Source organism: Rhipicephalus microplus, chromosome 2 (genome assembly GCF_043290135.1).
Source record: "Rhipicephalus microplus isolate Deutch F79 chromosome 2, USDA_Rmic, whole genome shotgun sequence".
In the NCBI taxonomy this organism is placed as follows: domain Eukaryota; kingdom Metazoa; phylum Arthropoda; class Arachnida; order Ixodida; family Ixodidae; genus Rhipicephalus; species Rhipicephalus microplus.
This window is the reverse complement of record NC_134701.1, coordinates 18,027,162-18,044,092: the sequence shown is the minus strand read 5'-3', so window position 1 is coordinate 18,044,092 and position 16,931 is coordinate 18,027,162. Positions and strand designations below refer to the sequence as shown.

The following is a 16,931-nucleotide window of genomic DNA, read 5'->3' as shown; positions in this document are numbered from 1 at the left end:
GTGCCACTAAGGCGCCGATCGTAGGGACGACACGATGGCCACAATGCTTCCGGTCGTTTCGCAGGTCACAACACGTGCTTGGAAGTAGACCGGCTTATCACGAGCTGCGGTTGGTATAATTTAAAGTAGCCAATGCAGCCATGTTATTTATTTTAGTGGAAAATATTGGCCAAAAAGTACATAATGCACTACATTGGTATTCAATTAAATTATATAATTTTAAAAGAAATAAATAGAGAATAACGACTACAATATTTTTCGTTCTTGCTTGGTGTCCCAGCGCTGGTAAGGTGCGAACAAATTAGGAGTTATTCTACGTTTATTGCGTTTGCATGGCGTTTTTTCCACAACTTTTTTTGCACAAGTAATTTTGGACCAACAACACACAAGGAACATTACACGTTGCATCTGTTTTTTTTTTCTTCAAACCCTAGTCCGAAATAGGTACTAAGTACTAAGTAATACGATTCCAGGGTCAAGTAGCAAAATGTTATCGAAGATGAACAGTGCAGCTTTATTATGTTGCAGATTCCTGTTTCACGCTCTCTGTTTCAGCGTTAGAATCTGGCACCCGTATTGCACTATGTATAGCCATGCATACCTGTACATTTGCGCATCTATCCGGCTTCTGAGATCGAGGGGCAAGACATGTGTGCGCATACATGACAAAAAGAGCTTCCAAGTAATGGCTGTTCCTTACACGTGCTTGCTGTTTTATCTTCATGTAAAAAAAATTCAGGTAGAAGTGTGTGTCGCACTCTCTTGCATGTCGGCCCTGATGATCGCGTGATAGCAGTTCAATGGGGTAGCCCGAACAAGCCCTTCGCTAAGTCTTCTTCACCCATTCGGTGTCAATTTGGCAACTGTGCCAGACGGACCTTTCTATATCCGTGAGAGTTTGGAATGATACAAGAGTAAATAACAACCAGGCATCACACATTGCGAGTTGTTTAACCATGCAGGCGTCACACAACGCGAATCGCGTAACAAGAGGGTACTTGAATGCTTCCTAACCATTTCAAAAGGTTAAGCCAAAAAAATAATCTTCATCGTGATCAACCACAGCATCAACGAAGTGCATAGGTGTGTCGGATGCAGGTACCACAATTCTCCCAGACTGACGAAAAACAGCATATTGGTTGCTTCGGTACCTCACAAAACTTATGATCATTTACGGTGTAGTAGGTACCCTGGAAGCGCACTCGTACTGACAATATACCGTATGTTTAAATAGTGAGCTTCCTACAAGGACAAATGGAACAAAAAAAAAAACAGGACACCCCGATTGTTTCATTTGTGCCTGTAAAGGGCGCTACTTCACCATACCGTATAATGATCAGACACCAGCTTGTCCTGCTTTCAACCTTATCGTACTGCCAAAGAAGCCCATAAGGGCGAAATGATCTGCTCTATGAGAGCCTCAATAAATATCTCTCTGGATTACGTAAGCGTGCCATCAGATCGTAAGTCATTACAAAGGACTAAGCCTTAATTTTTCATCACCCTCATCTACGGAACCGTGCGAAGTGCATAAACTGGCTTCGAGACGTCTGGCGGGCATTTAGCTTCTCCGCAGAATTACTAGTAATGACGTCCTGATTGTTTGCCAACCTGGATAAAAAAACTGTGATTTATATTGTAGTGGTACTAATCCAGTGCATTTGTATAAATTAGGCCAAGAGAGTTTACAATGGGCTCTAGAAATGCCACTGTTCCAGCCTTATTGTGACTGCGCTGAGCTTTCCAGCCACCATTTTTATTTTTATCTCCACTTGTCAATCATTGTTCAAGCTGTTGCTAAGGTATTTTACGCTTGTAAAAACGTTAATACCACTAAGTTTGAATTACCGCTAATACAGTGCTGTTTGTTTATACATATTCTTTATATCTATATACCATAACTATCGTTTTTAATCCTACCAAACTTCCCATGTCTACAATAGATTTTAGTTGAACAATTACGTTGATGATGGACACTAGTTTCTAGGTCATTTTATACTATCAGACTACGTTCTATACAACCTTATCTTCTACAGTGCATTGAGAAATAATAAAAACGACTGATTGATTAATTTCTTTACTGATTGAGTTCAAATATAGTAGATATTGTAGAAGGTATAGTAGAAGAAGCTGTGCTAGTTTGTACGAGTTAATTGTGGAATAGCGCAAACAAGACATACAGGGGCAAAGGCGAATAACACAACGCCTGTAGTTCTTCGCTCACCTGGGTCTCTGTGTCTTATTTGCGTCATTCTACAATACCCAGGACAATATTACACGGAATGCTATGGACACATAAAGGGGAGCCATTCGTAGAGCCTTTGAAAACTATCATATTCAAGCAGAACGTTAGGAAGGCACTTCTAAATGTCAACACAGCTTTAAATAGCCATAAACTAGTTTCTATTGTATTTCTTGACCCACAAAAGGCAATCGACACTATCTACCACAGCATCCTTAAAAAAATAAATAACTATGGCTTTAGAAACGAAAGCTTTGAATTCTTTTCCAGCTACTTCACTCATCGTACTCAAGTTGTTTCTCTAGGTGGCATCACTTCTTCGCAAAAGCCGATAAGCACAGGGGTCCCGCAGGGATCTATCCTGGGCCCTTTGTTCTTTATAATATATGTAAATGACTTACGACTGGTTAATAATTCTGCAGAGCTACTATAGTACGCGAATGATGCAGCTTTAATTGTCACGGGGAAAATATGCAAGAAATTGAAACAAAAACAAATGCTGAACTAGCAAATATATCACATTGTTCAAGGCAAATAAACTTACCGTCAACGCGAAAAAAGCAAAGTACATGATAATTCATTCCCGACATATGCCAATAAATCTAGACAGCATTCAAATAAAGACAAATAACTATGCACTCAAACGCATCAACTCATTTAAATACCTAGGTGTAGTTATCGACAACCATTTGCACTGGCAACCCAATATAAAATCAGTGTGCTCGTGGTCATCTCCCGGCTGTCATGCATTTTTGCAAGCGAGAAATCATTTCGACCTTGCAATATTACGGACCTTGTACTTTTCACTCATCCACTGTCATCTGTGCTACTGCATTGATTCATGGGGTTGGACTTACACTACATACCTGGAGCCTTTACGAAAACTACAAAAGTGCTCACTTAGAATAATAACGCACTCAAGCCACGACTATCTCAATGCACTCCTCTTTAGTAGACTACAAATTTTACCAATGGACAGTTGGCGTCAACAGAGAACAGCCATTGCCATTAATAATATCATAAGGTATAAGCGTCCTGTCCATTCGTCCATTCTTTGCTCCTCATCCCGCCCTACGAGGCAATTGCTGCCGGTAATTTTAACCTTCCTCCCACGAACAACGTCTATGGAGAACGGCGTCTGCAGTTCGTCGGTACCAAAATCTGGAATAGATTGCCCCAGGATATAAAATCGGCTGTTAACTTTCCTCTGAAAATAAAAAAACCACTTCATTGCAATCCTCAATGTGTCTCCGTAGCCCCCTTAATAGTAACAAAATCGTTCAATTCTTGTATATAAGTATAACTACGTCCAGTGAAAGTTTACTGCGTAGTTGTTATTACTCATTGCCTTTCTTTTGTTTGTGTATAAAAATTATATGTTTCTGTTACCTTACCCAAGTTCGAGTATCTGAATATATATGTCTGTACAATGCCTAACCTTCTTTTCTATATCCACAATGTTTAGCATCTTGTATTCTGGTTCATTGCCTTGTTCTATTGTTTCGCTACATGTGCTATTGTTGCCTTGTGCTATCGTTTGGATGCCGTGCCATTTTGTATCGCATCATTGTACCCTATTCTAGCCTTCGGTTATGGGTCCAAACAGTTTTTTGTTCTATCATGTTAGAATTTAAAATAAAGTGAAAGGAAATGAAATGAAAATGAAAGTTGGAAGGTCCATAGGGGTGGAGCAGTAACTACGGGTAGTATTAGCAGCAGCAGTATATACAAACGATGAGTGAAAACAACAAACCAAAATATTACAGGCCAGTTAAAAAGTCATTGTATCCTCAAAGGGTGCCAGCACTTGCTTGCCGTGCTAGAACGGGTTGAAATATTATGTTTTTGCAGTAGAAAGACTTCCAAAACATATTGTCACGACGTCAAAACAGAGGTCTTGCCATAGAGATTGATACACCAGAAGCAGGTCGATCTTTTTAATTAGAACGCGCAAGCGAGTTCTTCTTCTTCGTTCATTTCGTAGTCCTTCGTGGCACATGCACAACTGCCATCGTCTTTCTTAAGCAAGCATGTGACAATATAACACAGACAACGTTCGCGCCACCGCATATTATCATATTTGACCCCGAACGGATCAAAACTTTTGAGTAGGTCTCGCAGACTCATTTCCTACCTATGCTGCATCATTTGACACAAAATTTAGTGTAATAGAAAGAAAAAAAAAATCGGCGGCAACTGGAACCGTAGGAATGCCTTCCATGCCCCACCGCGGTGGTCTAGTGGCTAAGGTACTCGGCTGGTGACCCGCAGGTCGCGGGTTCGAATCCCGGCTGCATCTGCTGCATTTCCGATGGAGCCGGAAATGTTGTAGGCCCGTGTGCTCAGATTTGGGTGCACGTTAAAGAACCCCAGGTGGTCGAAATTTCCGGAGCCCTTCACTACGGCGTCTCTCATAATCATATGGCGGTTTTGGGACATTAAACCCCACATATCAAGGAATACCTTCCATAAAAATTCTATTTCGCACGCGCCACTGGGTTGCAAGACCAGGGACAGCACCGCCCGCTAGGCACTATGGCGGTGCCCACATTGAAGTGATCTATACAAGCGCCTCAATATGTCCACGGGGCCTACTGCTGTTCACCAACATGACACGGGTAAATACAATATTATAACAAGGAATAAAATAGAAAGTGCATCACAAATGAAGGTTGTTTTCCCCGCAGTGGCAGGGGCTTGCCCGTGAACGCGAGCGTCACTGAAGCGAAGGTGAATCTCTGCCCTGAATTTCTTGCAGAGTCCAGATTGAGTGTAACCTAAAGCATATTTTGACGCAAAAGGCTAAAATACGTACTCGACAATGAACATTTTAAAAGGAAAAACTGGGAGTTCAGCATGTTCATTTGACACTCGCCGTGTCATTCGCGTACGCTTGTTCGTTCAAGGCAGGGTAGCCATTTGGACGCTCCGTCTATGAATTTTTTCCGCGTATGTGCCATCTTTCTTGGAGTGAAGTCTCTAGGGTAAGTAAAGTATTTTATTGAACGTTTGTAGGCATGCTGGTATTTTGTTTCACCAGCTAGCGCACGATACAAGGCGACAGAGCGAAAACAGGCAAGGTATACACGAGCGCCTGCTCCTTCTATGTTTGACTTGTTGCTTAAGATTCTTGGACGCGCTTGAGAGTTTTAACTTTTTGCATTAATTTGCTTCTCAACCTACTTACGGTAGCGTGCATGCTCCAGTGCTTCCACTGCACTTACAGCTCTGATAATGGTGGTGTTCAAAACGGCTCGCTTCACTGCGCTTTCTCGTTCCCTATCTTGTCGTCTTCGAAGCCGCCATGCCTATCTACGACAGCGCAGTGCACAACAGTGCTACGCACAAAATAGTAGAAGCATAGGTGGAAGATGCAGCAGCTTCCTAAGGGGGTGGCACCTGAAAGGAACTGCACCCTCCCTGGATCACGGCCAATCGATGCAGCCGGCGAGACTCCACGGATCGAATAGGGTGGCGTAAAATATTACGAGTCAAGCATCCGCTTATAGCAGCCGCAATGGAGCATTGTCCCCGAGCCAAGAGTCTGTGTGCCGTGACGAGAGAAGCGCTGGGTCGCTCTTTTCTCGGTGATAGGAAGGGCACGCATAGTATACAAGATCTCGTAAAGTACAAGTTGAGTTTCCTCGGAATGGTTTGCAAAGGCATACCATATTACCAGCAAAAAAGAAGGAGGAAACGAGGGAATGCCACAAACAAAGCTACGGAAACTTTACGATTAACAAAGGACGTTAAAAGTGTTTCGCTACTGCCATGAGCGACCGTTATAATCGCATTAGAAAGGACAGATGAAATAGGCGGCCACCATCTTATATTCGCGTTATATACGCCCGATGAGAATATTAGCAGAATATGAGCGTCTATCAATAAAACGGCGCATAAATTATCAGTGCCTTGTGGCAGTTTCAGCTTCCTTAGGGCTGAATTTACGAATGGAGCAGGCCCATGGAACCGAGACGTGTTGGTTTTGAAACCTATTATTTTCATTCCTGATAGTTTGCACCTGTTTTCAATTCCCTAATGGTTTAACTGCGCTAATAGAAACAGGGATCGAAAGAAACTGAAATACAGCACGTGCGTAGACTCAACTATATTTAAATAAGTGAAAGATGACATATATACAGTGGAAATGAAAAGACAGCATGAGCTTATCGGCAAAGGAGGTTGCGTGAACGCTTCAATGGCTTCTAGACCCTGCACTTTGCAGTCAGCAAGCCACACCGACGGATCGCTGACACACCCACGTGTTTTCTCATGAAGCGTGGATACTTGGGCAAGTTCGTAAGACATAACTGATTGTACGGACAGCGCAACCTAGAAGTAGTTACAGCGTAAGTGCGGAATCGAAAAAACAAGGATAGAAAAGAGCGCATAGACCTCGTGGAGTTCCCATGGAGTATTTCGTTTTGGTGACGATGCAAAGCCCAGTTTGTTTCCAGAAGTAGGTAGTAGCAAGGTCTTCTTTGTCACCCCTTCACTGTCCCTACGATGCTTTACCACGTGGGAGTAAGCAGCAGATGATTTAGCCAGTATTTATGCATCTTCTTATTTGGCCGGCATAGCAGCCGACCACAAGCTAAAGGGAACTGGTGCACCGCTGGACAAGTTCAGGAAATATATCTTGACGTACGGTCAACAAGGCAAACTCAAGGTGATTCGTCAACTTTGCTTACACGCGCGCCAACACGGCACACTTTTTTTGGAGGGGGCGGGAGCGGTAAACACGATGTGTATACCACATCGTTCTGCAACGTTCTACAGATTCATCATCATCATCATCATCAGCCTGACTACGTCCACTGCAGGACAAAGGCCTCTCCCATGTTCCGCCAGTTAACCCGGTCCTGTGCTTGCTGCTTCCAATTTATACCCGCAAACTTCTTAATCTCATCTGCCCACCTAACCTTCTACAGGTTCTACAGATTGAGTGGCACTTTATGCTGGTAAGGGATCACCATGTATAACTTTTCGCTTCTTGTCGTTAACGTGCCCTGAGGCATTGACATCAATTTGAATCTTCTTGATTCTCTGGGCTATCCGCGGAGCAGAGAATGAAGAGATTAACGTCACTCGAATCCTCTAGGCTATCCCGTAGCTCGGATACTGAGCAGCAGGCAATCTCGTGACTTGGTGTTGTACACTATGTTCTACCACGTGGCCACCAGATTTTCGAAGAACAGCAGTGACACTGGACAAAACGATTCCCTTTTTTTTACAGTGTTTGAGTGTGCTGAAGTAAAAGTGAGACAGTTTTAATGACCATGATAGGAAATAGGCAGCAAGGATGGCTACATTTAGAACGAAGACACACATCGGGATACTATTGTTGAGTTCCGAGAGGCAGGTCAACGTTGAATTTAAGGTCTAGCTAGCCGTGTTTACGAAAAAAAATGCCGCTAAGACTGTACACCAGGATGAATTCAGAAAGTCACACTTTCAAAACAACTATTGCAACGTACATGGGTGACTCTTTCAAGTGTATACGCCGTGCAACAAGTGTTTGTACGCACTATAACATTACGTTCAGTGTTCCCTAAATCGCTTCATACTTAGAATGTGACACATTTTTCTGCAAGACGACCCGTGAAAGAAATGGTACACTAGGGGAGTCATCAAAATAACTGAGGTTGACTAAAGAACCAGAGACCAGGACTGATGGTACGTCCGAACCCGCCCTAGATAAGTGGCTTCATTCATTATCTTTCACAGACCAAATATCTCTGGCAATAAATTAATGAATCCATCAAAAAAGCAGCCTTAGGAACATACTTAACATAACTTAGTTTGCGACAATGCAATGGGTGTTTTTCCTTATGAAATAGTTAACAGGAGACCATTGATTTGTGAATGTTTCTAGAAAATACACGGCGTCAACTTCCTGTGACCCTGGTGGAGCGACTCCGCGGAATGAATCCTCACTCTCCCTTGTCGACGTTACCGAAATCGACAAAAACCACGGGTGCGTGCATGACTTTTACCAGCTGTTCCTTACGTTCTTTTTTTCCCATTCCTTGCTTCGTAGGCATTTGGGACACCTAACACTATCCTGATAGCCACCATTATCTAGTGCCTCTCCTCTGAGTGCCACTTTCTTGTCTCGTCACACGTTTTAATAAACAACACTGTGCTAAAAAGGCAATTGCTGCTCATACGACAAGGCAATTTGTTGAAAAAGTGGCCCCAACTAATTTCACTGCAAAACTTGTTCTCAATTCAAGCTTCATTTTTGTTCGGAAGTTCTTTCATATAAAGAAGCTGTGTGTCGCATTTTAATATCTCACCGAACCAATTCTGACAATTTCAAAATATTGATTGGCGTGAGAGAAACTATATAGTAGGTTAGGAGTAAATGAGATGTTCTATAAATTAAGGAATTCTTCTCAGCAAGAGCAAAACATACGGCTGTTCACAACAGCAGCTCTCTTTTCAACCATGGTACATCCAATGTCTCACGGGGCAGTGTTCTTCACCCTGTGCTTTTTTTGTGTGTATACTAGTAGCATTCCTAACCAGGTCACTTCGCACATGAGACTTTTGACTGAGGACTGCGCAATGCGTTGATTATTTGTGACACTGTCAGTAGTCTTTTGTAACATAATATTTTGCAAGAGTGATGACTCTTACTTACACCACAACTACCTTATCTTCTGCAAACGCGCAACCACCTTGTTTTAACGGTGCGCGTAGAAAATTTAAACGTATTGTAACGTGAAAATTTTTGTTACTTCGCAAGCAGTGTACTCCGAGCCATGAATAGTGTGATTCTGCTCATACAAACAGTGAAGACTGCATCTGAAGTGTTGCCCACGTTTTTGTGTTTTATAAATATACATATACGCTGCGCTTTTTCCAATTAAAGTGGTTCTTCACACACCTGTGGCGTGCCACAACTTTATGATGTAAATTTTATACCAGAACCAGGTGTACTTATTGTGCTGCTAAACCTCAAACCCATAGGTTCTAGTGGACCTGACAATATCCTTAAATAATTTCTTCGTAAAGATGCGGTGACTTTATTAAAATTTCTTTTTGTGCTATTTTGTACGTCACTGTTCTCGCCATACTTACCGAGTCAGTAGAGGACAGCCCGTATTGCAACAGTTCATAAAAAGGGAGATCGTCTTGTCAATGAAAATTACCGTTTTGTTTCTTTAACGTTGTCATACTGCAAACTTTTTGAACATATAATCGAAAACAGCATAACTACATATTTAGACAAGCATTCTGTTTAACTAAGTGTCGGCATGGCTTGAGGAAGAGGCATTCGACTGTCACCTAGTTTATCACTTTTGTTCATTCCTTTGCGTCAACTCTTGACAAAAACAGATTAATTGACATAATTTTTCTAGACTTTCGAAAAGCCTCGATACTGTCCCTCACAATAATTGAATTCTGAAACTTGAAATTGCAAGAATTACAAGATTCTTCATTTAATGAGTTGCTGCATATCTGACAAACTGGCACCAATTCGTAGAAACTAATGGTAAAAAATCAGGCTCTCTTCCAGTCGCATCAAGTGTGCCGCAGGGCAGTGTCCTTGGTCCACTTCTCTTAAATAATACATTAACGACATTGTTAACAGCGTTGAAGTTGGTGTCCAGATTCAAGTATTTGTTGATGATTACGTGCTTTTAAAGACATTATTTCTCTGAATGACCAAATGAGCTCACATAGTAGTTTAAATAATATTCTTTAATGGTGCATGCATTGAATGACACTACACAGATACAAAAGCGTCCTGATGCGAATCACCTACAAGAAATCATCTTTGCTTCATACGTACCCATTAGGTTCATCCCACCTGCATTATGTAATCAAATCCTAGTATCTAGATTGTCACCTTTACCAATGCGTTAACAATGAATGACCACATTAGGAATACATGCAGCTCAGCCTTCAGACAATTAAGCATCCTGATACACAAACTTAAGCTAGCACCATTTGACCTGAAACAGCTTTCTTATAACACCTAATCAGAACTAAAAGTGAATATGCATGTATTATTCGGGATTCGTCTACTAAAACTAATATCATTAACCTCGAGAGAGTGAAGCGAAAAGCAGTAGATTTATATTGAATAAATACTCAAGAGAGGATTCACCCACAAAACTTATGAAAGCGAACGACATTGAACCATTCAAGATGAGAAGACAGAACCACAGACTAGAATATCTTAACTAAAATAACACGAACAATTCACCAATAGACTCATCTCTACATCTATCGCCCCAAATAACCCGAACCACTCGTCGCCGTAGACAAGATGAATTAACACCCTACTTAGCGAGACTGAACTCATTTGCGAATTCTTTTTCTCTTGTACAATAACTGAATATAATTGCGTAATTGAGTCGACACCATAATGTTGATTATTATAATTTGTTTGCATTGCGTTTTGCCAAAAATATTAACTCTATTCGTGTATTGTTGTTCTTCTTTCGTTTTTTTTTATTTCAACATGTTCACTGTTGTATCGTTTTATTTGCCCTCCCCACACGGACTACGTATCCGCAGTACTTGACAAATAACAAATACATAAATAATATATAGACTTAGAAGTAGTGGAGAAATGAGCGCGCAGACTCCGTAGGAAAAACAAAAACGAGAACGCACGAAGTACGTCGAAACACTCAATAATCACAAACGTTCCGGCTGGTGTGTCAGCCTTCGTCAAAATTAGTCGAAGTGGTTCGACGTACGTCAGGCTTTCTCGCTTACGTGTATATATATATATATATATATATTTATATATATATATATATATATATATATATATATATATATATATATATATATATATATATATTGAAATTCAATATCCGTGGAACATTGATTGGTACAAAGATAGGCCCTACATACGCAAACATCTTCGTGGGAGTGCTCGAAGACTTGTTTCTTAAGAGTGTGCCCCTAAAGCCCGTGCATTTCAAACGCTACATCGATGACATTTTTTATTTGGACACACGGTGAAATAGAAGTTCCTAACATTACAGCGAAATTCAACCAGATACATTCCGCCATAACATTCTCCCACACTTACTCACCCTTGTCTGTAGCCTTCCACGTCGTCATGATTTCCTATCCCCATGGACGCCTAATTACGAAGCTTTTTAAAAAGACATCAGATAATCGCCAGTTTCTTCATTTTGAAAGTAGCCACGTGCGCCATTGGAAGACTGGAATACCATACAGCCAGGCACAGCACTTTAGGTGCATATGCTCTGAAGATCAAGATTTTAATTCCTGCTGCCATGATCTGAAGAAGACTCTTTTTAAGCAAAATTATCTGGACGAAAATTATTGACGACGCGATACAGAGAGCCAAAGGACGCGATCGGATGGACTGTTTAAAAGGAAGCATAAAAATCAACAAGCTGCAGTCAGACAATTCGGTACTAACGCAATCAGCGTCCATCCCACAAGTTCAAGGTATACTGCGTAACCATTACAACATCCTCACCCAAAGCGACAGACTAAAAGCGGTTTTTGCTGAGCCTCCTCGAGTAGTGTATAGGCGCTCAAAAACATATGTGACATTCTGACGTCTTCTAAAATTGCTACTACTAACCGTACTGGTTGTAGCCGCTGAAACAAACCATGTTGTAAAGTTTTTCCTCATATAGAACCACCATTACCGGCCACCAGCACATCTAACCAAATAATTTTCAAATTAAGGGCAGCTTTGATTGTGATTCATCCAATATAGAGTATTTGCTTGAGTGTGGTACCTGCCACTAGCAATACACAGGCCACACTGAAACCCCATTCAGAAGACGTTTCTACAATCACAGATCGCATGCTAAAACCCAATCAAATATTCCATTATCCAAACATGTGAACATGCCTGGCCACTCATTAAGTAACCTCAAAGTCACGATACTAGAATCGTGAACTACGCGAATCATATCTCAACCATAAATTTAACACTATTTCCGCTGGAATCAACAGAAACAAAGGCAAACTGACCTGTCTTTAGCTAGATTAAGAGCGATGATGCACTGGTTTTACATTGTACCGCCTAAATCATAACTTCTATGTCTGCCCTTCTTCTTTTTTAAAATTTATCTTCAATCATTTCACAGTGGCTTCATTGTACGTTCACACATCACTAAGATTCTTCCTATACTGCCATGCAATGTCATCACACTACTGCGATAACACATGGAAAAGAGCCCTGGGTGTCTGCATAGGGTCGAACGTGGCCCCTATTATTAGTGACATTATTTTAGGCTACATTGACAGGCAGCTGAAAGGTCACCTTAGTAAGTACTGCAGTGCTGTTTTTCGTTACGTCGATAATTTTGTAATTCTTTTCCACAATGACATTCACCATAATGACATTGACCACATTCTCAAGTTGTTCAGTCTGCATGGTATAGGCCTCACCTTCAATCACGAAGTCTGTAAGGATTACGAGCTACAGTTTCTTGACCTAAAGCTAACCTTTAGTAAAAATCATTTGTGTTGGAAATATGACCCAAGATCAGTGAAGCCTATCTTAAACTACAATTTTGGCCATTCTAAGATTGGGAAGAGAGCGATTGCAAAGACAATCCTAAATGCGTCACTCAGGAAATCTTGTGTGCACGTGTCGAATACTGCTTTTCATAACCAGGTAAAACGCTTAGTAGATGCTGGGTATCCTGGCAAGGTGATTTCGTCTGTGTGTGAGTCGATGGTTAGGAGCGTTAAACTCGTGAAACACAGAGGAGCTCAAGAAAATTCTGATGGAAAAAGAAAAGGATCAGTTTTTCCGTATGTACACAAATTGGCGCATGGGCTGAAAAACGTTGGCTCAAGGTATGATGTCGACGCTCTTTTTTCCGCGAAACATAAGGTAGGTCGCATTTGCCCGATGGTTGATAATGCGCTGAGGAGCAAACAAGCCAAAGGGAGATGCGCTGTGATACATAAGAACAAGTACATCGCATGCGTAAAAAAGCTGTGTATTTAGCTCCATTGTCGTGTGGTAGGGAGTACGTGGGACAAATGAAACGATGTGGGAATGTTCGTTTCAAGGAGCATGAGTTATCTTTTGAAGGGATCGAGCGACTTTATCTGCCGGAACATTGCAGGTCATGCGGTTGTCATCCCATTTTTGAGAGAACCACCATCATCTCAACCATCCTAACCAGCTAACAAGAGAAATCGCTGAGGCATATCATATAAAGATTAGGGGTAGCAAGTGAGTTAGTGAACCATCCGTCACACTGCATGAAAAAGAATTGAGTTATTTAGGCCAATCTTGTTTATTGCCATGAGTGTGACAACGCAACCTCGGTGGACCTCGTATTCGGCGCATGTTGTGATGTAGGCTGCCAGTACCTATATATATACTTTTCACCCCTTTTTATTTATTAAATAACAGTTGTGAGTCAGCGCCATCTTTTCTTTCTCTTTTGCTCTTTCCCTGTCCTGTATTTTTTCTGGTGTTGCGCTGTAAGTTCACGATGTTCCCGTCTGGTTTACCCTTTTTCTTTTTTTTCTTTCTTTGTCTTTTTTTCTTTTCTGAAGCACATGGGATTTTATGATGCACACTGTAATGCTAATCAGCGCAGATGGCGCTGACCTAATATTGAAAGGAGCTTTTAAGCCATGTATGAATTCTTGTCACATTACTCAGACGATGGCTGGTCCACTTGCTGAAAACGTTAAGTGAAGACGCTTCCGTGAAACTTTCGCCGGCTCTTTCTTTTATACAGTACGTCGGGTCCAGTGTGAATGACGTTCAAAAAATCATATATATATATATATATATATATATATATATGTAGAGCTGACACCCTCTGTAAAGTTGTTTACGCCGTGTGGCGCGGGTGTCTCGCGCAAAAGCCGCGATTTGGGGTGACAACCGCCGGGCGATAGATGGCGTTGTGTTAACGTTGAGTACCACTGTTGGTAGAGTGGTAGCGCCGGCAGTGACCCCTGGCAGAAAGAAAGCCTCAGTGGCGGGCGATAGTTGAGCGAGCTTTTCTGCGCGTGGCGGCTGCCGCGAACGGTTGTCTCTAGCGTGGGTTCTCGGCGCGCGGCACCGCGAGCCTGCTCGTCGGGGAACCTCGTGGTAAGTCAAGCGGTGGCGACGCCGCCTTTAGAGTGTTAGTGTGTTTGTCGTGTTATTGTGTAACAATGTTCTAGCTTATTACTAACGAGTTCTTTGTCGATTCGGCGGACGATATCGTCGTTTTAAATTAGTTAAATAAACGTGTGTGTCGTTTGGTTTGTACCGACCACGTCTACTGTGTCGTTTCACTCCAAGAGCGTGGCATGGCGCGCGCTCGCCTCGTCGCGAGCCCACAATATATATATATATATATATATATATATATATATATATATATATATATATATATATATATATATATATATATATATATATATATATTTATATATATTCAATCTTACCAGAATACAATCTTACCAGCAAGAAACTGTGGTTGCTCTCGCTCCCGCTTTTATCTTATATATATATATATATATATATATATATATATATATATATATATATATATATATATATATATATATATATATATATATATAATGTATATATATATATATGTATATATATATATAACATAAAAGCGGGAGCGAGAGCAACCAGAGTCTCTTTTCGCGTCATCTCGTGGTGAGCAAAAGAACTATTTGTTGCTGATTTGCTGGTGTAAAACGGCAAGATTTCAACGCCTCCCCCTTCAAGGTGATTACCGGTTCTCGCGTAATCGCCTTGAAGGGAGAGGGGGTTACAGTTAAGCCGCTGGATCCGTATCAGACGAATAGTTGTCTTCCTTACCACGAGGTGATGCGAAAAGAAACTGTGGTTGCTCTCGCTACCGCTTGAACGCTCTGCCAGCAGCCGCCGAAGCGCGCAGGCCACGCGTTCCCGTGTTCCCTTTCATCAAAATTGAAATGCACACAACAACGTGAAAAAGACAAATAAGAATACAATCTTACCAGCAATGTGGCCGCCACACCAGTATGTTTCCAGGAAACAGTGAGCGCCGCCGAAATGTGGTGCTATGAGCCCGTGTCCTAAGACAAGAAAACAAAAATTCTGGGCTCAAGCAGAATGACTCTCTCCGAAGCTTGATAAATATATCTGCGTTGTACGTCCTTCTAAGTATCTACAATCAAACACTTTGCTTGAAACGCGTCAAGAATTCGGGTATGCGTGAACACTATACATTTCACGCATTTTTCAATGTTTGCGTGCTTCCAGTTCCAAACAATTGTGCCATCAATTTCCATATTTTTATACGCTTGCTGGTAACTATTGCGACTTGTGATGTAGTGGCACTCTATTTCCCAACTTCCACATTTTTCTTCGAAATTTTCGATATGCGCACGTCATTACATTATGGCTCCGTCACGGGACCCACCGAGCCATAGTATACTACGATAATCGGGAGCAGCGAGGAATAGCATTCTTTTTTATCAACTAGCTGAGGTTTCAGAAACTACAAAAAGTATTTTGATACTGCTCTTATTTCAGTATAAGTTTCCCCGACTGTGCAAACGCTCGGATCATTCTAAAGGCTGTGATAACCCCTGTCCACAAGATATAAGTATAGATGCTCCATTTTGTATGGAAGAGATAGAAGCTGCACTGACACTGTCTAGGCGCTCTTCTTCCCCAGGGTCTGATGGGGTAACGTATATGGCTCTGCGTCACTCAAGCCAAGCACCTAGACAACTGCTAAATTTATTGCGTCGTACCTCAAGAAGAATTTCCTCTGTTGCTGACATCATACCGGCCTGTAGCTCTCGCCAGCGGCGTTGCGAAACTCATGGAGCGCATGATTCTCACGCACCCGGAATCCTTCCTTGATCGGCACAACATTTACCCCGACTCCATGGCGGGATTTTGACAAAATGTCATCGATTTGGTGTCATAAGTAGAGCAGCAATAATTTAGGCAATGACTAGCACTTGCGCTCTTCCTTGATATCAAAGGTTCATATGACAACGTTTCCCGTCAAGCTAGCTATACTAGGCACACTGCTGTTAATTGAACTTGGAAGGCGAATGTTTCGATCGATCTGAAGCAGTGACGTACCAACTCTTTTGCGAGAGGGGGGGGGGGCTAACCTACCCTGCACTCGTCAGCAAGAATATATATATATATATATATATATATATATATATATATATATATATATATATATATGCTGCCGTAGTTTGGGGACTCCAAACTACGGCAGCATACTCCAAAACAGGCCGAATAAAAGTTTTATATGCCATCAGTTTGGTGTCTTTGATTGCGTTTCGTAGTTTTACTCGAAGAAAACACAGCTTTTTGTACGAGGAAGAACACACATTTTCAACGTTGCTGCGCCAGTTTAGGTCATTTGATATCACAACGCCTAGATATCAAAAACTAGAAACATTTGTCAAAATTGCACTTCCCATACGATACTGAAAATCAAGGACGTTTATCTTTCGGGTAATATCCGAAAAAGTGGTTTTGGCGTAGTTAATTTCCATATCCCATTTTTCACACCAGGTATGGAGATCCTCAAGGCACTGGTTAATTTTTTCGTGGTCGTTTTCACAGTTAACTGGAGCATAAATTAAACAGTCATCTGCAAACAGTCTCAAGACCACTGGTGGCTGAACAACTGTGGCTACATCATTGATATAAACTAAAAACAATAAAGTGCCTAGCAACGAGCCT

The 16,931-nt window shown here is 41.5% G+C and overlaps 1 protein-coding gene across 4 annotated transcripts in view; it reads right to left on the bottom strand.

Moving 5' to 3' along the window:
* The window catches only part of LOC119169192 (FMRFamide receptor-like), a 1,338,388-nt gene that overhangs the window by 814,201 nt on the left and 507,256 nt on the right, over nt 1-16,931 (bottom strand). For all 4 annotated transcript variants that reach the window (XM_075886260.1, XM_075886259.1, XM_075886261.1 and 1 more), the window contains one exon: nt 15,212-15,289. The gene's annotated coding sequence lies outside the window, so the exon portion shown is untranslated. The remainder of the gene's footprint in view (nt 1-15,211; nt 15,290-16,931) is intronic.